This window comes from Malurus melanocephalus, unplaced genomic scaffold, assembly GCF_030028575.1.
Source record: "Malurus melanocephalus ecotype Western Australia unplaced genomic scaffold, MMel_1.1 scaffold_37, whole genome shotgun sequence".
NCBI lineage: Eukaryota > Metazoa > Chordata > Aves > Passeriformes > Maluridae > Malurus > Malurus melanocephalus.
In genome coordinates, this window is record NW_026623269.1 from 893,201 (window position 1) to 917,048 (window position 23,848).

The 23,848-nt window shown below is 39.9% G+C and overlaps 1 long non-coding RNA gene across 1 annotated transcript; it reads left to right on the top strand.

The window, feature by feature from the left end:
- The first annotated feature begins 2,060 nt into the window (after window positions 1-2,060).
- Window positions 2,061-4,780, top strand: LOC130572515 (uncharacterized). The gene is made up of 4 exons (XR_008965224.1): window positions 2,061-2,305; window positions 2,425-2,549; window positions 3,030-3,124; window positions 4,398-4,780. It is a non-coding gene; the product is annotated as an uncharacterized LOC130572515 (long non-coding RNA).
- The last annotated feature ends 19,068 nt before the right edge of the window (window positions 4,781-23,848 follow it).

Consider the following 23,848-nt stretch of genomic DNA (forward strand, 5'->3'; position numbering starts at 1 on the left):
GGTAAATCTCAGCCACTTTCCAGAGCAGTGAAAGGCTCGGGTTGCAGTAGGAACGATGTGATTATGATGAGCAGGAAGCAGAACAGGGCAAGTTCCAGAAAAAAAAAAATCCACAGAATGCAGTAGCAAATGTTGCTCTTGGTGTAGATATTTAATAGGTCATTCAAAAAAATATACCAAGATTAATTCTACAAATACGTTAAGCTCCTAGAGCTGTTTCTATAGAATTCCATTCAACATGGTAGTATTTTTCTATTCAAATATTTGTCTGTGCCCTGCATCAATCACCCTGAGCACAGTTCTACAGAAGTATCTGCATGAATAATGATACAATAACTTCGGCTGAGAAGTCTAAGTTCTTTTTCTCTCCCACCTTCATCAGCTGCAGTATCTCACTATCAGTGAAAGCTGGCAGGGGGATMAGTGACAAGTTGCCAAAAGAAGGAAGGCACAGATTGCAGAGGAGCACTTTGAGAAGTATCTCCTGTGAAGGATCTGCACCAAAGCTGMCTTTCATTCCTCTTCATCAAGGCAGAGGCTAAACTTTGGAGTGGTGTCAAGTCTATTTTTATGATACCCAGATCTCCCTGGGAATTTATGAGACTCTCTCTTTGGATTTACATTATCTCTTCAGGAAGTGTGGGTTATAGATCAGTCATTTTAAGCCAGCTGACCTCAGTCACCTTCAGTGACAGGTAAACTCAACTTAAAGTGAAAGGATCCCCAGGGTCAGTGGTTTCTGCTGAAGGTTGTGTGGGTGTGTGCACTATCAGAATACTCAGAGAAATGTGATGCAAAGTGAGGGCGCTCCCTTGCAGCAGCGCTGAGACACAAAACACTAAACTAATGTAAGAACCATTGACACTTAATTCCAGAATCATTAATGCTTCCCAAATGGTTTGGAATTAAATGGAATTAAATTCAATAGTGAATCCCACTTTATATGGTGATACAAGACACTAGCAGAAATTACCTGCTGAGTGAAAAAGGAGCCAAGTAGTATTTGAGTAATTTTCATTACACCTAGCATACGTTGAAGATTGCCTGAAAAGGTGCTGCCTTTTGTACAGCACATTGTAATCTAGCTGTAGAGCTTCATAATTTTCATATCTGTTTTACATGCAAGAACTTCCATGCTGAAATGCTCACCTCAAATATTCAGGGTGAGTTCATCAAATTCCTAACAGCAGTCAAGGGTGAAAAAGCCACTTCACGAGCTCAGCCTGTTCATCCATCTACCTGCGGCTCTCTTGTGTGTCTGATGGGCAAGGAAGTGTTCAAGTGCTTCCAGTATCTTTGCAAGGCTACTGCGAGGCACAGAAGTGTTCTGAATGTTAGATTGTGGAAGGCAGTGAACCACACAGTGCATTTCTAAAGTGAGTTTTCAAAGTACTTTATGATTCTAAAACTCAAAGTTCTATCCACATTGCAATTTAAGCATTTGTAGTCACTCTGAACAGGGGAGAAAYCAGGAGATGATGGATTCTATTACAGGAGAGTTCTTTGATGCCCTWTTCAAACACTAACCAGATACTCYATCTGAAGCTTTCATCTAGAGTAARTACTACAAAGGATCAGCTATCTGAATGAAATTAAAAGGATGGAACATTTTCTTGGCTGTTAGACATCACAGAAATCCAGAAGTGGATGATGCCAARCTATCTGTCATATGTGTACTTCCTCTAGCTTTAGTCTCGTGAATGAAATGTGGTTACCACAAAGGATATTTGCAATTGAGAAGGAGAGATCAGCTAGATTTGGCTTTCCTAAATGTGGCCTGTCTCTTAGCAAGTGTTTTACAGTTTCTATTACAAATATGAAGGAAWGGTTTTCTCATTAACAATTGTCAGGTTATATTTTCAACACAGAAAAATTAAGGATATTGGGGTAGGTTTCAAGCCACCATTTTAGAGTTTTAGGCAAGCACTCTCACTGACTCTCTGGGATTACACCACCAGGTACCTGATACACTTACTGGACCACTTATGGATTTACTTCTATTTAATCAATCCCTGCAGTAAAAATTGAATAAATAATCAAAGCACATTTACATACCAAATTACAAAAGTATATGTTTTGTAAGCTATTATAAATAGCAAATACCTAATTCCAATCTTTAAAAAAAAAATAAAAATTGCATTTCAGTAAGATTTAATTTAATAACGGTAAGGTTAGTTTTCCAACTCCCTCCTCAAGCAAGTCTCATTACTTCAGGTTGCTTGAGCTCTGTCCAGTCCAACTGAACCCTTCAAAATGGATGGAGATGCTGCAAGTTCTGCTGAATGCTGATTGCTGCTGTGCATTGGTAAGAAAGCAATTGACATGCAAAATATACTCCACTTCTCTGAACACAATAGGAAATGTTCTACTTTCTATCAGAGGACGTTCTCAGTTAACATTCTGGGTTGCATTCATACCTTTCAGGAACCACAGAACTTTGTGTCTGGGCATGTCTAACAGGTCCCAAGAGGTGCCTCCTCCATTTAGGCTTGCATGAGCCTACTATGGAAGGGTTTACGTAAGTAGCTCAGGATTCAAAAGTTAGCACAGTAAGTAAAATCTTTTGATTACTCTGTGATTTACAGCYGTTTGTTCCCTTGTTTACAAAATTAATTGGTTTTTAAATTTTAAGTGGTTGGTAGTTAAATTTCTTAGGCTTATTGGGGAGGCAGTAAAAATATGAGAATTGTCACTGTCAGCAGTATTTTAAAACTGTCCTTAAAAAGTGTGCAGTGTTTTGACTCATATATTTTAACAAATTCTGGAAGCTCTAACATCACTGCTAGAACCCGAGTGTGCAAATCCCCTGTGAGTTTACAGCCCCTGCACAGCCCTGATCTGACCTTTGCAGAACTGGGGAGCAGAGGTTTTGCCTCCTCCCTACTGACCTGTCCTATCTCCTTCAAYTTCCATCCCTCTCCTGTGCAGAGCTCATGCCTGGAGAACAAAGAAAGCAATTGTGACTATTTTTGTGGAGAAACAGAAACATTCATCAAAGACACAGTTGATCCCTTCTATTTTTGTCSCAGTTACTTGCAGAAGAGAGGTTTGGATCCAGATGAGTGCTGGGAACCTCTTCTTCCACCTTCCTGGGAGACCAGAGCTGCACCAGGTCAGATCCCCGGTGAGAAATGAACATGGGCCATTTTGTTTAAACAGGGAAGCTGATAGTGTTGAACCCATCTATTTGAATAAACCAGCTGGCTGTCSTCTTGCCATCTCTCATGTAAATCTATATGGCATTGTGAAACTTTATTTATTTTAAGCTCGCAATATTTACCAAAGCAAACAAAAAGGGTTCTTTCTAACTTCCATAGCATTTTTCTACYGAGCTATTTGTTGGAAAGATATGTTCATGTATAATTAAATATGGCTTGCTTAAACCTTTGCAGTTGGTAGCTTAATATATATTTTGTTGTGCTTTGAGCACAAAGGATATATTATGCTTTTGTTGGCATCCTTGCAGGTTAGAATGCCAACTGCATAATTTTGTTCTCTGCTATATGTCAGAATTCGAGTGCCGAGGGCTCAACAGGTGGTGCTGGGATAAAGTTCTGGCAAATCAAATAGGTAATGCGGTTATTTCTTTTGTCAAATTATAATTGAAAACAGAGACAAGTAAAATGAAACTCACATTTTCCTGGTGCAAAAGAGAGACTAGAATTAAACTCGAATCAGTTTCCATGACAAATACACATTACTACTGGAGCTCGGTCTGTAAACAAATATGCAACACCTTCGTTTGATGTGGAATGATTTGTTCCCTGTAAATTTAAACCTTAAGCATCAGTGTTTAAATAATAACAGAAGGGCAGAGTCCTGCATGAATCTTCTGTCTTTCTTATRCATATTTTGGAGAAAATGTGCCAAAAGCTTCAGAAAAAAACTTTGAAAAGATTTAAATCTGAAAAGTCAGAGAATTTGAGACAATCTGTAATACATAACTCAAATGTTTAACATCAAGAGTTTCCTGCCATATTGTTTTCTAATCAGTGCTATATCCAAGCTCCCAGCAGAAAATGATAAATACACTGGAAATTCCAGTGAATGTGTTGAATGAGGTGCTGCTCATTTTATGCTTGATTTGGATAATCMTAAAATCATAAAAATGGGATAAAATCTATGCTGAAAATGCAACAAATCATCTATGCATAGCTTGGTTTTCTAAAATTGCACATAAAAAGTCCCACGCACTTCCAGGACTATCCACTTTGCTATTGTGGCTGATCTTTTTTACACCAAGGTGTTTATATTTTCCTCTGAGGACCTGTCCAAATCTAATATAATATCTGTAGTTCAGATGACCATTGTGGTTCTATTTAATTTTCCATTCCTCCTCATTTAAAGACATTTCTCCTGAACTGTGCATTTCTTAACTCCAAGTTTTGTTTTGTCAGATTTGAACCCATCATCCACCGAAACAGCTTCCTGCTGCTGTCACAAACATCTTTTTGTCCCTTTGAAGCTCTTATTTAACACAAGGCACTGCMTTTGGGACCTGATGGTGCATCCTCTACTTTCAAGAACTCATTCCATAAGTGATCAGGAACTAAGCAGCATGGAAAAGAGGTATCACATGAACAGAGAAACACTGTTATTTTAACTTTTTGCATACCATGGTGACTCTGGTTTAGTCCTAGCAGAATGCACATGTTTCTCTCTCAGGCTGTGGCTGTGCTGCTGAATGCTGGGGCTGCAGGCAGGGGATGGGACACACCTCACAGAACATGGCCTGACAAATTCCTAAATATGGCATCAGAAATTGCTGGATSTGAGATATCACAGGGTAAGAAGCTGACAAATGGTGCTGTGAGGAATTCCCCGGTGGTTAAGGAGTTTTGTAAGAAACAGCCGAATTTCAGAGAACAGTGGGGGCTGTGCTGGGGTTGTCTGGGGGTTTGGGATAGTGCAAGGCCAGCAGTATGGGTAACCATATCAGCTTACCCACACAAGGCTGAGATCACCTTGAAATGGTATCAACAATACCAGAATTCAAATTCAACATCTACAGAMGTTAAAAATGGAAAAGAGATTAACTGGATACATGGAGAGAAAATAAATCCATGAACCTTTTATCTGTTGCCTTTTGGCTAGTCATCAGTTTMATTTCTTCACACTTTTCAGTATGAAGATACCTGGGAACAAGCAGACATTGGCTGAGAATAAAGATCCCAGTTCAACATAACCCTCTTCATAATCCCACTCTTGGACTGACCATGCTCCGGCTTGGGTAACCCAGCAAAACTGCACCCAGTYGTCTCAGGAGTTAATCCATCAGCTTCACTGCAAGGGATGGCTCAGAAGGTACAAATTGCATTACARCCAAAGTATTATTGGAGTCTTTGCCCCTTTAAAAATGCTTTCCCTGCACTACTGCATGTCCAGACTGATCTGAGACATGCCTTGAGGACTGATCCCCAGCCTCTACGATTTGTCGTGAATGTTCAATGCATTAGAAAAAGTGTTCTGGCTTTACTTTTAAATAGCCACGTTTAATATTTTCTTWCACATCAGGTAGCTGTTCAGAAAAGAAACAGCTGAGAAGCAGATAGTGTGCCCCTTTCACTGAMAGAAGTTTAATGTCTTGCCTGGCAGGACTTGATACTTCAAGGGCTCACAGCTGACATTGTCAAACACAAGTAGCATGTAGTCCAGTGTTTATCCACGGGAACCAAGACTGCTGCTCCCACACTTCTTTTGTGYGAAATTAAATCAGCCATATTGATGCTGGCAAAGATTTAAAAACATGATAAAAATTTTATTGGGAAGGGGAGAGAGAATCTAAGAAGCAGTTTGAATCAATGAGTACCTTGCCAAAATAAGTAGGGTGTGCATGAACACTTCTGGTGACCTTCTGTAAGAGCCATCTGTGTGGTTGTAAGGCACCCTTTCCACATGGAAAAGGTGAGTTCAGCTATAGTGCTGACCACCCTTCCCCTACAGCTGTCACAAACACTGTAGTGCTCTAGCATTTGTATCATTGAATTCCATGTGCCAGAATGAGAAGGGAAAGAGAATGAAATGTGTTCTGAGGTGCCCCTTTTCCACRGACTACGTGTAGCTCAAGATCACTGAGATACTGCTGAGAGAAAAGGCTTATCTGCATTTCAACTTTTTAATCGGTGTATAAAAACTACTACATTTCTTTCCAGAAATTCCCCAGGAGCATGGTAGGTATTATTTCTCCTCTCTCCCAGCACTCTTATAGCCCAGAAATGCATACTTGGAGTTATATTTTCATCTCAGTTAGATGTGCCAGATTTTAGCGACTCAAATCCCTTTTTCCATTAGTGTGAGTTAAGCTGCTCAGGCTTTGTCCATGGATGCTGCCCTACTTTTGTCACTGTCTCTATGAGCCTTCAGTTCAGTTCCCCAGCCCTGGACTGCCAGGCAGGTGAACCTCACAGGGGCCTGGCTGGAGSATCACTCCCAAGATAAAGCAACACCTGCTGTGCCTCTCCAGCCTGTGACACCTTTAACACTTCCTTGTTCCCTCCAGGTGAGGACGATTGCCAGGATCACAGCCCTGACAGGGACTGAGTGYAGCCAGCCCAGGTGAGCAGTGTGCCATTGCCAGCTCTGGGAGRGCTCCAGCACATTGCCCCTGTTGCTCGGGTCCAGACATTAGGAGAAGAAGAGGCTGTGAACCAAAGTCTGGGTCAGACGTGTCTGTGTGCATTCTGCCAGCCCAGCCCTGCATACAGCTTCCCATTTCCTTCTTGTTCTTGGATACGTGCATGCCACACGATGCTTTTTGAATGCATCTTCACTTGTCCCTCTGAACCATTCTCTCTACTGTTCTATTATTTCATCTTTGTTTATTTTTACTACAAGTATTCTAAGGGCAGAGRACCTGATTGACACAAAGTCTTATCACTGTGCAAACTAAAATGGCAATGTCTACCTTGAAGTCTGGTTTCCAGTGACAGTCACAGTGACAGGCATTGCATTGTATCACAAGCCTACATTTCAAAATGTTACAGGAGAAGGACTTGATACCTTACTGAAATCTATTTCAGCCTTTTTTATGATTTTATTATGATTAATGGATGAAACAAAACCATTTGCAGTGCATTTATTATCATAAACAATATTGAAAGTAATTTGACCCYTACAGTACTTTCTTTTTTTAATAATACTATACAGTGGCAAAAAGGCTATGAAATCCTGTGCAGAGATCTTTATCTTAGTTGAACTGGTTGAAATATAGACAATGGAAATTCTCTGGGTTGACACTGGTGTAATAGGAAGCAGCATATGACCTGCTCTACTGAGCAATGTGCTGTCACCACAAACTACATCCCCATACATACCAAACATATAAAAAGTTTATTTGTCAGCCTGCTCCTGTGAGCTCTTTATTTATGGCTACTTTATCATCTGAAATAAGCCATGTTTTTCATGATTAGAAACATAACAGTCTAGCAAAATCTGAAGTTGTATAGGAGAATGTGAATGCTTTTATTATGAAGTCATTTTGCTGTAAGCACTGGAGAAATCAGATAATGCCATACTGTGTTACTCAGCTGGCAGGTCAAGTGTGATATAAAAGCACGGAGTTCAGAAAACCTCTCTTGGCATGGTGTGTTTCACCAAAGGACTAAATTACTCTGTTTCTCCCAGGACTTGAAAAGTTGGGAACTCAAGGTAWTTTTGCCTGCAGCTCCTTCAGCGGGAGACTGTGCACATGTGCACAGCACTTCCCCTGGCCATGGGCTGTCCCTATCCCTCAGAGGGTTCTCTCACAGCTGCCACACAGGACAGCACTGTGTGCCATTTACTGCGGTGTGTACCAACCATGTATCTCTGCAGAGATGCTCTCAGGGCTCACCTGAGGAGTGAGAGCTGAGGTACCACAGTGACTGACATACCTGGATGCCAGTACCACTCACTGGTCACATACATTCAGCAGAGCTAAGCTGCCAACATTCTAAGTAAAAGGAAAATAATTATGTCTTGACACTGTCATTCTCAAATTCAACTCCTCACAGAAGGATGAAGTAAAAAAATCAGGCTTTGCAGCAATTTACCTTAAAATGGCAAATTTAAGTAAAAAAAGGGAAGCTAGCACAATCCATGTGGACTCTGCTTAAAGACACAATAAAGGTCCGGTATAAATGTGTACCATTATTCTCTTCAAATATCAAAAGTAGTTACGATGTCAAAAGGGAACAGGTTATCAGGAGAAAAAAGGCCCTTCAAAAAGTAAGTCCTGTTCTATGGAGAAGAGTAGATAAAAGACTTAACTTGGAGAAAATAACTGAAACCACCATAAATAAGTCCACAACATTTTGAAGAGTGACTTGCTAAACATACAGACCTGATAACTGCATTCACTTACCTCAGCCTAGAAGGTAATTGGTGAACTGATGGTGCCAACACGAGAAAGAGGTGCAGAAGAAGCAGGTCTGGAAGAGAAAGCCATTGCAGAAAACTTAAATATATTATTTGCATCAATAATCAGTAAGGGAGGACAGGGAGGTTCCTATAACGAGAACAAAAGTGTCTCCAGGACTGCATCAGATCAAAGGGTCAAAAAAATATGGCACTTGGAACAGAGAGGGATTCCCGCAAATATGAAATGCCCAGTAATCCATGTAATCAGTTATTTGCACCGACCTCAGTACCACAGGTAAGGAAAAAGAAGATGGGAATGTGTGAGAAAGGCTCAGAGGTGACCCTGYGACCTAGGGACCAGTTAACCTGAAGTGCTGCACTGGTAGAAGTTGTAAAAAGAATCAAATTAGTTAATGTGGGGCAAAATATGTTCCTCAGAGAGGGGTTGACCTGACTGCTGTAGAAGACAATCACGCCCCAAACCTGCATGTTCATTTTATGAGGAAATCCCAGCAGCCCAGCYCTGTGTGCACCCTCCAAGGCACAACCATGTCTTGCCTACCTTATTGAGGGATCCAGCTATGTTAGAGTCATCAAAATCTACTCCACCTATAACTAATATTAGAGTTTTGGTACTCCTGTTGGATGGAACAGAATTCTCTGTATTTCTGACTCCTTTTGAAAGCTGTAAGCCAAACCTCATATGTATCAATTAGACTGTGAAAATGTACTGCTGGAGTTGCCTATGGATTATAACTTAATGATAAATTGCTTGCATGCTGTGGAGAGACATAACAGAATGTTATTGCCATTGTTCATCCTTTGGAATTCAGTCTGAGAGTCTGAGCTTGTTAATCAGCAGTTCGTCCTGCTTGTACTCGCGAGTGCTCAGCGCCAAGAGTGAATTTCCTCTCTATGCTTTTCCACTGTGAGCTTTGCCAAAGGTCTTTTGTTCACTATGTCAGTCAGCTGTGCTCTTGCCTTAATTGTGCCAGTAACTCATGTCTGGAGATTATTCATTCTGCTCTGGTGCAATGAGCAGCGTGTCAGCCTGAAGCTGGTGGAGACATTGGGTCCTGTGTAGACTCAGATSAGGTCTGGGATCATCAAATGTCATTCTGGCCCTGCAGCTCCGAACAAGGGGATTTTGAAGGTGTGCTAAGACTCTAAAAATGCTAATTTCTGTATACAAAGTATACAACGTATGCTGTCTTAGTCCTCCTATTGTGCAAGATTTGATCTCATTGTGAGATTTGTTTCAAGAAGCTTGAGATCATTAGCAAGAAACTATAAAATTACTGTCAAGGAAATTATTTTGGATAATATCTACTACAAAACAGTAGCTACAGCAAAACAAATGCAACTTCTAACACGAGTATTTTTTGCTTTGTGTGTCTGTTTACATAACTTTGCAAAACCAATTGCATATCATGGGCTAATTCCTTTAAAGAAAAGATCAGCTGAAAGTTATCAATTACTCTTGGCCAGACTGACTATCTTCTTTTACCCCCTTTCTCAGAAAAATAGTCGAAAAAGCATTGAAAGAAATCTCAATTAAAGAAAAATTCCCAGAATTTAAAAGAAAAAAAATTCAATCATAAAATCAGAACAGAATTATTTGAGTTCGAAGGTACTCTAAAGGGATATTTTCAATTTCACCAGGCTGCTGYCCAGCCTGGCCTTGAATGGATTAAGATCTCAAGGTACATGTCTGAAATACTGTTCACCCTTCCCATGTCTGCCCAGCTTGATGCAAAGTCCTGCAAATGAACAAAACACTCAACAGAGATCCCCCAAAATATATCCAGGCTGATGCCTTCATGTCCTGAAGGATTTTGATATCCTATCACAATAAAAGTTTAAAGCAAGATAAGTTTGTTTTCATTAGCTGTTGGAAGTTTGGATGAAAACATTGTAGTATTTCCTTTTTCTTGGGGTTTTTTTTTTCCCCTTTCTTTTTTTATTATTTCTTTTCTTTTTCCACAAAGCTAGTTTTGAAATAGTCTTTTGTTGGCATACACACTGTTCCAACTTTTACCCTTGATAAAAACTACAATAACTAAGGGGCAAACCTTACAAAGTAGCTCATGAGTAAATGGAATTTAATGGGGTCAATTATCCCCACATGCTTGTGTGCAGGTTTCATTAATATTAATAAGTTGTAGACATGCTATTGAGCTGAAGAATAGGCTGTCACTGGCCCCTACATGCTGTTTTGTGTGTGCTGATTTAGGATTATTGAAGAGAATACATTCATTTCCAAATATCTAGCATATCAGTGCAGAAARCCCCACATTTGCCCATTATACCTGCAAGACACAGAACGATTGAAAAAAATAGGTTAAATGACTGAAAAAGCACAGATTGCATTTGTGCTTTTTCCATAATGTAGAATTACATTACATGCATGTCTCACCATAAATATTTAATGAAGGGGAAATGAATATGTAGCAGGCTGGGTTSTTCCCTCTAAGGGTTAAGTTCCATTTTTGCAAATTGGTTTGTGCCCTATTTCTGTTCCTGTGTCTCTGTGCATCTAGACATTTTCTTGGCATCTCTAACTCTTCTGAGGTTTCAGGAGAYCTTTGGAGATTTGCTAGTAATTGACCTGTTTGGATTGCCCATGACTGGCATTTGCTAAAAGATAATACAGTCCTGCATTTTGTTGTTAAGTGCTGGTCATGTTATTAACTCGTGGCCAAACCAGAAGAAAGGCTCAGGAGACTTCATTTTCCCTCAGACAACTTCATTTGGTTCTTACCGTAATCTCCATTATAAATGAAGCACTTTGGTCTCAGCCGAAGGGAGTCACATATTCCTTAACTCGTCAGCCGTGTTTGTCCAGTAATGAATACACCCACTTTGCTTCATTTTTTAGAGATATTACTGTACACTAAGGGTAAACAATCAACATCACATCAAAGTCAGATGATTTAACCTTCTGCCACTTCTCTAACCACTAAAGAGTTCCTGCCAGGGTTCTTGACTTGGAACATGTGCAAATGTTTTCTGAGAAAACACAGTTATCAAATAAAGGAAATCTTAAGTTTTCTCCTTAGAAAACAGAAATAATTAATAAGATTAGATTTACCCTATCCCAAAGGAGTCTGAATGAACCCTATTTGTTTTAGTTTTATCGTGTAACAGGAACAAATCTTGTCCCAAGCTACAACAGCATAGTTCTGGAGGAACATTCAAGTTTAGTTCTGTTATAATTTAAACTGGTTCTACCTCAGTGTAACACATCTGGTTTCAGCAAAGTTCCTCATCTCTACCAACATCTTTAATAGCCAAGAAAATTAAAAATGAAAATAGAGTCTAGAAACAATGAATTAACACTAGCCAGATAAGCATAAGGAATCTACTTTGTGYAATACAAGAATGAAATACTGCTGATCTTTGCAAGTAGCAATGACAACTCAAATACAATGCCTTGGGGCCTGCAATAACCTGGAGGCTAATTAACTGCAGAGAGAGCTTTTTATATTACACTTTGTATTAAATAAATTCAGCACAAATCCATAGAGACCAATAAGCATTTTTAGGCAGTCTAGCTAAATTTTAGCCCAAAAGTGATCAAACTACATAGAATTCTGGCTTGTGAGATGTCTGATTAATGTATTGTCTTCTAGTAATGCAGGTGCTTAAGATGAAAGTAAGAGCAAATAAGAGACTGAGATTGAGGAAGCCTTCTGTCAATGCAATGTTCATCATTTGGTATCTCTTTAGACATAGCACTAATAAAAATATATATAAATTTTACTTAAGGGTTTTTAAATACTGCCCTGAAATGTGTCATCTGTTTGCAGTCAACAATCGGGGTGCATCCAGATTTGTATGCAATAAATATGGCACCAACTAAGACACTGAAAAATGCATATCTAGAAAGAGTGGAATATTTCTGTTTCGCTCTCCAGAAAATATTCCACTTTTCTTTGTAGATGTCTTTGTCTTGTTCTTATCCTCTCCCACACACACTCAAGAAGACTAGAAGGAGAAACAAGGCACCTTATGTAATTTTCATACTTGGCTTAAAAATAAGACATTGCCCATCTTTTTATTTCCAAACTAGCAAGTATGTGAATCAGAATTGGTGAGCTAAGTTTTAAGTTATTATAGTGAACTATGCATTCTTTTTGAACACTTCTCATGCAGTTATAATTCATTGAACACAGCAAGCGGGAGAAGCAAGTAGAGTCTGGCCTGAATATTTTTAGAACCTTCAGGTTAAGAAAGAAGTTTCCCATTACTTCTCCCCATTAAAATACTAAAATTCCTGAAAAGAAAATCTCTCTCATTTCAGAAAGGGTGTCAGGTATGTTCACCACTATCTGGTGCAGTCAGTGATGTCTTATGAGATCTGAACTATCAATAGGAGCTCCTCAAGCACACCAGCATAATCTTTGCAAGACAGAGCAGGATAAGGCATGAAGAAAGCCATGTTAAACCCCAGATTATCTGATATCCCAAATTTGAAAGAAAAGGAGTAGATACTGGTGGAGTTCACAGAATTACAAAAAATAAAAGAAACCTGTCCCTCATATAGAATTTTTCACACAGACACTGGCACTCTTTTGGAAAAATAAAACTTAGGCACCCATACAGTTGACATTTAGGATCTTCACAAAGTAACTGCAGAAATTTATGCAGGGAGTAGATCAGAGAAACCTTATCTCTCCTCAGGTTACAATCCCACTTATAAACAAATTGTCAGCCTGCATCAGGAGGGCTTTATCCACAATTAACGCACAAGCTGTTTGCCATCAGCCAGCCTCAGCTGCTCACAAATGGACACAGGCTGGTTGCACCCCTCTCTAGGATTTCTTAGATGTTATGGCTCAGGAAAAGTTGTCATGTTTTAATTTCCATACAGTCAGAATGGAAAAATAAAATGCCAGAAAAGTAGCAAGGATTTATATGCAACTCCCCTTTTTAACCATTTGAGCTTGGTTTTTTTGGATTCATAGAAGTTCCTCAGAGTCAGGGTTAAGATAAATGCACTGGTCCCTGAAATTCCTGTGTCAGGCACTGTTTGCACTGTTGCACTGATGACAGAGAGCTCATCATGCAATCTCCCCACCGACAGTAACCTGCCTGGCAGCACTGGCAAGCTTTTGGCTGAGCCCACTGGACAAAAACCAATAAATCCATGATTCCAAAACTTGTTTGGTTTTTCTTTCTTTTTTTTTAAAGAAGAGCTGAATGTCATTAATAAATCTATGGCTTTCAAAAATATTTAAAAAAAAAAAAGGAGTTTCTCCTGTAGTCAAGAACCTTCCTTAATGAGTGCCAGACAGATTTACATTTTTCAAAAGCACAAGACTTCAGGGTTTTTCCATTTAAATCATCAACTGCTGCATAAATTACATTTTTAATCCCCATCAAAGGGTATTTGAGAGTCTGTCTGACTGAGTTATGAAAGGGCCAGGTAAGAGGAAGTGGAAAAAAAGGACAAGCTATAGAATATCCATTAGTAAGATGACTAATATTACTACAAACTTGATTTCCCATTTCTTTGGCTTCTCTCATACAGATTTGAAGAATTATAGCAAAGTTTTTGGAAGAAAAAAGAAAGACAAATCCTGTAAAGGAAAGTCATATTTACAAATATTCAATATTTCTTCTGGCTTATTGTAAATTATTTATGAGGTGCTTTTCAATATTAAAGTTCTTTATTAGTTCATTGAAGACATGGTCAAGATTAGTAATGAGCTAATTGTGGTAAGAAAGAATTTATTGCTAACAGTCTCCAAAAATCAGCAGTTTGGCTTCTGTGGGTAAAAATGAGGTAATGTAGCAAAGTCGTGACTATGAGGAAATAGTTTTTTAGATCACAGACAAATAAGATTAATGCTATATCCCATGCTGTGGTGAAAGGGATTTCTTGCATGGTTAAAAAATATATTTWAAAACCATCTAATTTCCTTGGGTTTTCCTATGTTTTACTTTTTTTCTTTACATAAATGTTTCCTGCTCCAGTAATGTAACTTTTTCCTGTCACATATCTTGCCTTTTCCTCAGCTTCAGTAATGAAAATAAATTAGTTRAATTCAGTTTTCTAAAAGTCAACTTCTCCTTCAGGTTTCCCCTCAGCTAGCAGATTATAGTAACATTAAACTCATAGCTGGAAGTTAGGACATTGAGGACAATATAATTTAGGGGTTTTTTTTTTTTCTAATTGATGGAAATATTTCTATTGCTTTTTTTTGCTTTTGAAAATCTTGGTAAATTTTGTCCTTGAAATGATCTGGAAAATTGGTTCAAATTGAACTTGTAGAAATACAGGAGCTCTTTCAGGGTAATGTTTCATTTCAATACATTTTCACATCCTTTTGCTCATTTGGACAAATAATCATCATTTAAGGCAGTTAATAAATCTATAGGCAAGGCAGATGGAACTGTTTCAAGTGAGAATTTTCCCTCACTGGTTAGTGTTCCTTTTCCTCAGACTTTGAAGAACTTTTACAGCAAATTTCAGCCCAAAATCCAATTCCAAAGCAATTACCAAAAGGTTTAATTAATCACTTTGGTTTGCTTTGTATGTGTGTTCTTTTTTACTGTTGTTTTCCAGATGGTCACAAATACCAGGGCCTTTTTCAAGTTGTAAACATCAGGAAATCTGCAGAAATTAAAACTGTATATCAAATTTGAATTTTTTATGCTTCTCATCTGTTATTTCAGGCTCAGAAGTTTTAAATAGTCTCATGAGAGCATAAGGACTCCAACTTTCTTCTGTGATTCACCCAGTCTGGACATCAGAGAGCACCTAAGTCAAGAGATTCTAATAGAAAATTCTCCTGGATAATCTGTTACAAATGAGATTTCACAGTGCCATATTGGAGGATGATATATTGTAAACTGGAAAAAGTAGGAGGGGATTCAGCACATAGCAAAAATGAATGACTAAAAATGTACAGAAATGCATACTTATGTGAAGAGAATCTCCAGAGATTTTCATATTAGTTTTGCTTTATCTGTGCATGCCAAGTAGTGCCAGGCAATCTACAGTTACTAAATTTCACCCTATTAAAAAAAAGAGAAGGAAAACAGCAGTRATAGAGTCTCCTCTGGTGGCCTATAGCACCATAGGAAACATTTTAATCGAGATGTAAGATGTTATTCATGAATAACTATCTCAATTTTAACAGAARGAGATACTTCCCAGAAGCAAATATTGTATTGGTAACCTCCTGCTGGAGCTTTATGTTTCATCCTGAACATGGAGCAGTGGTGCTGTGACACAGCCACCCTGCACCCAGGGTGACATTGGCTGGCAAACACACTTCTCTTCTGCTTGCTTCCTGCTTGCTTCCAGAGCAGTTCTGCCTAATGGCACCTTTTTTCGTAATCAAAACCACCTTTTTTGGTCACTTAGGGGAGAATTTCATCCCCAAAAGGCCCAAACTGATGTTTTCCATACCTCCAGAGCTGTCCTGCCACCAGCTCCACTTCCAGAGCACCGACTGCTGATGCAACAAGCAGGCAATTCTTACACTCCCACAGAGTGACCAGGAGGACCAGAAAGCTCTCTTGAATATATTTCCTTGTGGCAAATTCAGAGTGTCTGACCCTCTCTCATRTTCACAARACCTAACTGCTTCCCCATAACTGTYGCAACTTCTTTAGCATTTGGAGAAAATTAAACTACATGCAACATGCCAAGATCAAATACTCAAAGGACAACTTGTAATTTAATTACTGTAGACATAAAAAAATGAGTTCTTTAAGGAAGTCTGTCGACTAAGAGCTATGTATAACTYTTGAGGAATTCCTTAGTGAATTTCCTAGTTAAACAGATTTCCTTTAAAATACACTTGTTTGCTGCRAAGGGTGGAATTACTGTAAAGTCAGTTATTTTTTAGAAGTCTGATCTGATGTGTGGTGATAACAGAGCAGATAGTAAACACACATCCCTTAATTTGTTGTATTGATCTGAAAACCATGACTGGGCATTGCAGAGCCCATGTTTGTATCTACTGAGTAAAGGGCCAGGATGAAGTGTTAACTGCTGGAGTTAAAGCTCTTTCTCTCATTGATTTCAGTAAGCATTTTTCCAGATCCAAAGCCCTTAAGTTCAGTGCTCTTTCAGTCAGGGCTGTGATATCCATTGAAACAAAGAACAGCAAAGCTTGTCTGATCTTTTTGAGGCTGGATTCAGTTAAATAACCCAGTGGACCCCTCTCTGAATTAGCATTGCAGAATATGTGCCACAGAGAGGGGACTGCTCACCTGAGAGTTTTCTCAGAGTGTTCCAGAACAAGGAACCCAACAGACCAGGCAAGATTCATGCAGCCCTAATTTTGATCTATTATAAAGTAAAGCAACTTTCCAATCTTTCATTTCTTTCCAGACTTGGATCAATTTCTTTCTTCTTAGATTTAAATGCCCATTTTTTTTCTGAATTTCTCTATTAAAATGAAACAAAAACATTACCTGATTTAGGGCTTAATTTTTTGAAGAGTGGCATTGCTTCTGTTGAATGACAGCTCCAATCTGTGCTGTTGTGGGCATTAGCAGAGGACCTGGGAAGAGACAGAGGGATGAATTCAGAGATGATAGTGTAACAAACTGAGGAAAAGGACCCACAGACTTTGTGTTAAGATAAACCATAAAAAGAAGAAGCAGAAGAGGAAAAGCATTTGAAAGTGAATGGTATTTAACACATAATCCAAAGCACATTTATCTTTTGTACCTTTCTTCAGCATGCACAAAATTTTGCTAGTTTCTTTTTACAGTTCCTGAATACCCACATTATCTGAAGTTAGAATTTACTGTGCTGGGCTTCAAAACCTTACTAAGATCTTAAAAATAAGCTTCATAATAAAAAAAAAAATTAATAACTTGTGGTCTACACCAATTCTTACACTCCTACTACATTCATCACATTTTATCCAGAGAAGAATATCATGAATGTATGTCAGCCACAGATATATGTCTAATGTACTTATATGAGAATAGCATTGCTTGACACTTACTTTAAAAAACAAACAAACAAACAAACAAACAAAAAAAACCCCACAAACCTCTGGATTAAAGAAATCCAGGGAAAGAGAAAAGATTAACCTGGAAAAGGCAAACAGGCAATTGAATAAATCTGAGCTTCATTGTGACTTCCCATTTCAACGGAGGAGCCCTGCAAAGGCCTGGCCATGGTGCTCAAGCTCTCACAGGTAGCACAGGTGTGGGCATGGAAATGTGTCCCCTACGTGCACAGCAGCCCCTGTGACATTAGTCAGGGCCACAGTGCGATTGTTCCAAGCAGGAGGAACACGCAGTCCCCTCACAGAACCGCATTTTCCCCTCCGCTKTCCTGCATTACCGCACGGAGCGCGGGAGTCRGAGCTGCCGCGGCMCCGTARTGGAAATAAATGAGTCCGCAGAGGCAGCGGCGGGAGGCGGGAGCAGAAAGCATCCTCATCCCAGCCCCAGCGGCCGCGTAAATCTGTCCCCGTCAGAGAGCTCCGGGAGCCGCTCGGCACCCGCCGCTGCCCGGAGTCAGTGAGAGTTCAGGTGCTTACTATGTCATCAGGCCTGACCTTCAGACGCGACACGGCCAGCACGTTTGTTTTCCCACAGCAGTGATTGCTTCAGTCAATTATTGTTGCCCATCCTGGAGTGCAAACACATAAGGACTTGATTTACAGTGCAAAATATACATCCTGAATTTACTTCCTCTTTTGTTTTTGGTCTGCGGTAGCATCTCCAGCTTAAAGGGATGACAGCAAATTACTTTATAGGTAAATATAAGTCATTCAGGGCATCCTGAAATGAACACTCCATATAGTCTTGGATGTGTGGCGTCAGATGTGACAATATATTTAAAGGGGTTTGCATTTTGTTTTAAAATTGCTCTTTTTTATGCTCCTGGCTGAAAAAAGTCATTAGCAAATTTGTTGATTTGGCAATCTAACCATTAAATCCAGTTTAGCACAGATTTAAGATGGTACATTCGGTTCTTTAAGCAATGTTTAGGTATTACCAATATACTGAAAGATAAATGAGACAGCCTCATGGTAATACAGCTTTTAACCTTTCCTCTCCTCTACCATGACGGGGGAGAATTACAGTAAATGATGGTTACCTTGTCTGCAGTATGGACAATTGATTTGACCTCACTGCATCTGATGCTCTAATGGACTTCGTGGCTGAATCCCTGGAGATATAAAATATGTCCAAGTGAATTGGGGCAGGTTAAAGAACGGACCCGCTTTTCATGGCTGGCTCAAGCTGTAATAGATCTCCTGGTTGTTCTGAGAAGAAGATTAAAAATGATCAATATCCAAATCATTAAAAGAAAAGTGGTAGCTTCTGTAAATCTACCTTAGCTATATTTTTTCCCCTGCGGAATGCTGGGGGGGAGTCTATGTTGGTGACATGAGTTTCTATAACAAATGTTTGCTTCTGYTCACTTTCTTGTAGCATGGTTGCTGTTATATAAAGAATCAGAGACTCGGATGGCCTGAATCAACACTGCTTTCCTGAAGTCATGCTCGTTTACTCAATGAGGAATCTGGCTTTATGTTTATTTAATATAGATAAAATGCCAATACYATTACATTTTCCTGGACCAGCAAATTAAATCAAGGAGAGATTTCAGAGAATGATGGCAACTACAATAACCAARTGTCCTTAGCAGCTCTGCTAGTTACAAATTTTTTCCTGAGACATAAAAGTCTAGTTTAGGGAGGGGAAAACAAAAAGATTTGCCTTTGCTGCTCTGAGCTATTCGTTTGGCAAAGTGTAATTCAACATCTTGTTTATCCCTGCCTACCCTCTCACAAATATGTTTGTGCTTTYTTGCCAGTAGCCTCATTTAGCAGCRAGCTTKTAAMATCCCACAGCTCCCACCTTCCTCTYTGCACACAGTGTGCCAGGCAGCTTCCATGGGATTATACACACCTACATTTCCTTAGCTTCCTGGAAAACCCAAGCCTTAAGAAGACAGCTCTAGAACTGTTCCATAGCTAGCACACATATATTAGACAATTATTTAGAAAACTTGAAATCCAAGAGAGCCTCAATCTTTAACCTGCGAAGTCTGATGTTGGGATTGGATATTTCCATTTTTTTTAATGAGAGAAATAAGAGGTAATCACAAAATCTGTGTTTGAAGATGCAGCCTRTTTTCCTAGTTTTGAGGAATTTAAGGTTACACAAATTGGACTGACCTAGCTCCACTCCTTTAAACTGACTGAATGTGGAAAATACTCTATTACAAAGAAATAAGTTTCAACAAATTGAAAAGGTTTCCTTTTTTTAATCCAGTCATCTACATTTATTATCCTATAAGAAGAGAATTAAAAGCACTGTACAAGTCCTTTGCTTGTCACTGTCTGTGGCCAGTGGCTCGGGCTGAGCYGAATGCCTCACATCCATGGGTGGAAGAGGGAACAACTGCTGACCCTCAGACCCAGCTATTCTTGTAGCTGGAAACATTGTCAGGGGCTGCAAGCATCAAGCTGCCTCAAAGGCCAAAGYTGAGCACTACATTATTGGAGTAGAYGACACTTTATTCTTATTCTGCAACAATTCGAACAACTTCGAGTCCCTCACCATCCCTTTATGAACACAGATGTCATTTTGATGGGGGGACAGCCAAAATGACAAGAAGGTGACCTGTCAGTGAACTCAGGAGCAGGTGAGGCCTGTCAGCTTCTAATTTGAAACTGGTGTCAGTCCTGAGGAATGGCTGGTATAATCACATTTGTAACTGATCCCCTCTAAACTCTGCAAACATTCACAGTGTGCCTGTTAYGAGTAATATGAAATTAACAATTCGTGTTTATGACACCGGACACCGAGTGAATCAAGGCGATTTCAGTAATGGGATCGGCTCTSTCTTCCAGAGCGGAACATCAAACTGCYCCASTTGTAMCCAAGTSACTGTGCTTATATTACAATAGGCATTGCATATATTTTGAAGACAAAGTTTTGTAACTTTGTAAAGGTGTAAAGTGARGACCTAAGAACTGACTCCTAGTTGAAATTATTCCTTTTAAAATTTCTCTCATTCAAGCTCAGCCCTTAAGACATTTATGATTTTTAAGCTGAAGTTTGGGACCTAACAAATCACATACATACTTGTATCTCAAATTTTCTGAATAACTGAAGAGAAGGCTCTGTGTAAATCTTCTCTCTCAGACACATAAATTACCAGCTGCATGAATACTGCCATTAAGACATGCAGACAAGTGCAAGGGGTGGGGACAGGGCAGGATGCCCGAAAGAGGTGGAGTCACAGAGAAAACAAGACATTTGTTCACTGAGTAATTTATCCTTCACCTATCTTGGCTGTAGCTGAGTGAGAATGAGCACTGCATGTTAGCCTGTCTGACTCCCTTGATTCTCTGGCTTCAAGGAACTTTTTTCTGCAAACTAGTCCTTTTCTTCCTGCTTCTRTGTTACCTTATCTGTAACTATTTTATCAGGAAAAGTCAAAATTGCAGTATGGGGAGTTAGATTTTAGTTAAAATAAAATTCAAATACAAATTTGAACCCAACCTAATTAACTAAAGGCAGGTACAACTGCAAACAGTCCTTCTGGGGACAATGACAGCCCCAGTCCCAAGAGGAAGACCAGGGTGCAAAACTCAAATAAATTTTGGGTGCATGAGAAAACATAAGAGCGTTTTGTATCGTTGCTACCTGAATTTCAAGAACTCATCCTGTGCAGCTTTAAAATGCACTAGAAATAGCCCATCATACCTTTGGATCTTGAAACCTTACCAAGCTTTCTCTCCCACCCAAAACTCATGTCAGAACATCAGCCTYGAATGCTGAGGCAGAGGCTGAGGCAGAGGTGGTGTAGCTGCGCACACCACCATTGATGTAGTCACATCTGGACACAAAATTCAACAGCTCACTTTAAATCTGATGTATAGCACATATTTTTGTGTTTGGATAGGGCACGTAGAACCTTGACAAAAATGTCACCCATTCAGAGCTTTTCTAGAACCCAGAGAAATATGTTTTCATTTTCCTCCTACTTAAATGCTTCTAATTCAACATACTGTTTAAACAGAGAATGAAGACAGTTTGGGTTTTTTAGTATTTGGGGTCAGAATTTCTGTAGAATAACTTCAGAGAATTTTCCACAGTGACTAAAAAACATAAGAGAGGAGAGGAAAACAAAACAACAGCCTAGGTTCCCTTCTGAAAGAAAAGGTAGAAAGTGGAAGAACAGGACAAAAACCTTTGRTTGGCTGTTCAGAGTAGACCCCGATCTTGAGCCTATTCCCCCTACACAGAAAGCAGCTACAGAGCACATCTGTTTTCATGACGCAACTGATAGTATTTTAAGCACTGAGGTCCTGCACTTCCCTCTGACCTCACAGCACCACTTTCTGTTAATACAATTACTTTCAGGGCATCTTCAGTTCCCATCAGCTTCAGTTTTGAAATACAATTAGTCCTTTCAGGACAATTGTGCAATGCACAGTGGAGCATTTAAAAKCAGGCAAGATGAAGGTGAGGAAAATGAGATTATGAATCGATATCCCCATTTTTAAGTCTATTTATCTGTGTTACATTGAGGTAGACAGGAACAAGGAAAGCTGCATCACAAAAAAAGGTTCGAGGCATTTGTGTTTGTCTCTATGTCATGCTGAACAGAGAGTAGCATCACCCCTTGGCTCATTGCATGGGAGATTCCTGTGCACAGGTCATTCCTGGGACTGGCTTGGWAGTGTGACTGGTCCTATCTCACTGAACTCGTAATTAGCTCTAAAAAAATGGATTGGCACTTAGCAGAGCATATTGAGACCATAACMCAAAGACTGCGAAACCAGCCTGCAAAGGTTCAAACCCTTGCCCTGCTTGATTCCCTCTCAGGCTCAATGACTTATTTCACAATGCACTGCACTTTTGTGGCTGCAGGGCTCCCACCAAGTGCCCCAATCATGGAAGAATTCCTTTTTTGCTATACACAGAAAGACTGCCCCATTTGGGAGACTTTCCCCCCAAAATCAATCCATTTGAAAGGCAAGTCTCCAGTSGAAAACCTGTATCCAACTCAAACTGAAATGGCAAGGTTTTCCCTGCCCCTGGCTGCACAGCAATGTGTGCGCAGCCCCAGGGAATGCACCAGCACCAATGCAGAGCCAGTGAAAATCCTGGAAGCAGGCAGACAGCATTAAAGACATGCACTAAGGAATGTTCCATGTACACTGCTGAGGCAAACTCCAAAACTCCCCAGATATATGTGCAATGTGATGGCTTAGGAATCTGGGAATTGTACCTCAGACAGGAGATATTATGCCAGTAACAAAACTAGTGGCTGTACCTCACTCCCTGAAGCTCCCCTTCTCTTCTTAAATTTCCAGGAGCCAGAGCTGCAGAGGCAGAGGGGAATGCTCGTGGCACACAGCCTTTCCTGTTTCCTCTCATTGGCGCAAGTCTGCAGAACAACGACACGGATTTACTCAGAGGCAGTGTGGAAGCAGATCTGGGTGCATGTGACAGAGCTGGAGGCATCTCACTGTAATTTATCAGTAGTGAAACAAGTAGTTATTTATATTGCACACATCCAATGAACAAGAATTAGTCATGCCTCTGATTCCTGGGCAGCTATTCGTGCAGCTTATCTAGTATTTGAAAGGAAACTGCAGTGTTTTCTAAATCAAAGAGGCTGGATAAAACAAGAACTGACTTCTGCCTTTGACTAAACATTAGGAAACTGGTTTCCATGTTCGGAAGTGTCTGGATATATTTTTTCATATTCTTTCTTTCTTTGAGTTTTCCTGACTTCAGWCAGGAGGTGAAATGCCAGAAATACCCAGAGACACCCTACCAAACCAGACRGCTCCCCTGCGGGCATTGCAGCCCGACGGGTGTTTTTCCAAACCACCCCTGAACTCTGAACCTTCAAATCATTTACAGATCCCTTCCACACAGAGACGAAACCACATCCGTGCCTGAGTGTTGCAGCAGAAGTGTGGTGGAGAGCCTGGATCAGCGGAGCTCCTCTGCACAGTCCAGCTGCTTTGCAAATGCAGCTCCAGTGACTCGAGGCTGCCGTGGTTTCCGCTGTCTTCTGGAGCTGGGAACGGAGGAGTTGTCAGAGCCTGTTTGTGCTGGATGCTGTTAATGTCTGTGGAGCTGAGCACAAGCTGGGCACCCATTAGCTCTGCAATTACCCAAAGAAAAACCTTCTCCTTGTTTGCTCAGGGTACAGCCTGAACAAAGCTTAACTAGCAAAGAACTAGGAGACATTTAATTTCCAATTMCCAGCACTGTCTGGTCTGATGGGTTTTTTGGTAGGAAACTAAAGYCGCCTGTCCCTGGTGATAAGCTGGTTTTTATTATGAAATATATCAGTTGTATTGTACATGACTGCTCTGTACAATGCAATTTACAGAGCTTCTCTGGTGACCGCTGTCCCTGACAGGGTGCCCTTTATAAAGGAACTTGTATCACATCAATGTTTTCGTGATGCTAGGAGAGTGGAGAAAGAAATATTTCCATAGTAGAAAATTCCTGTTAGGTAACTATTATTGAAGTGTGCACAAGATTG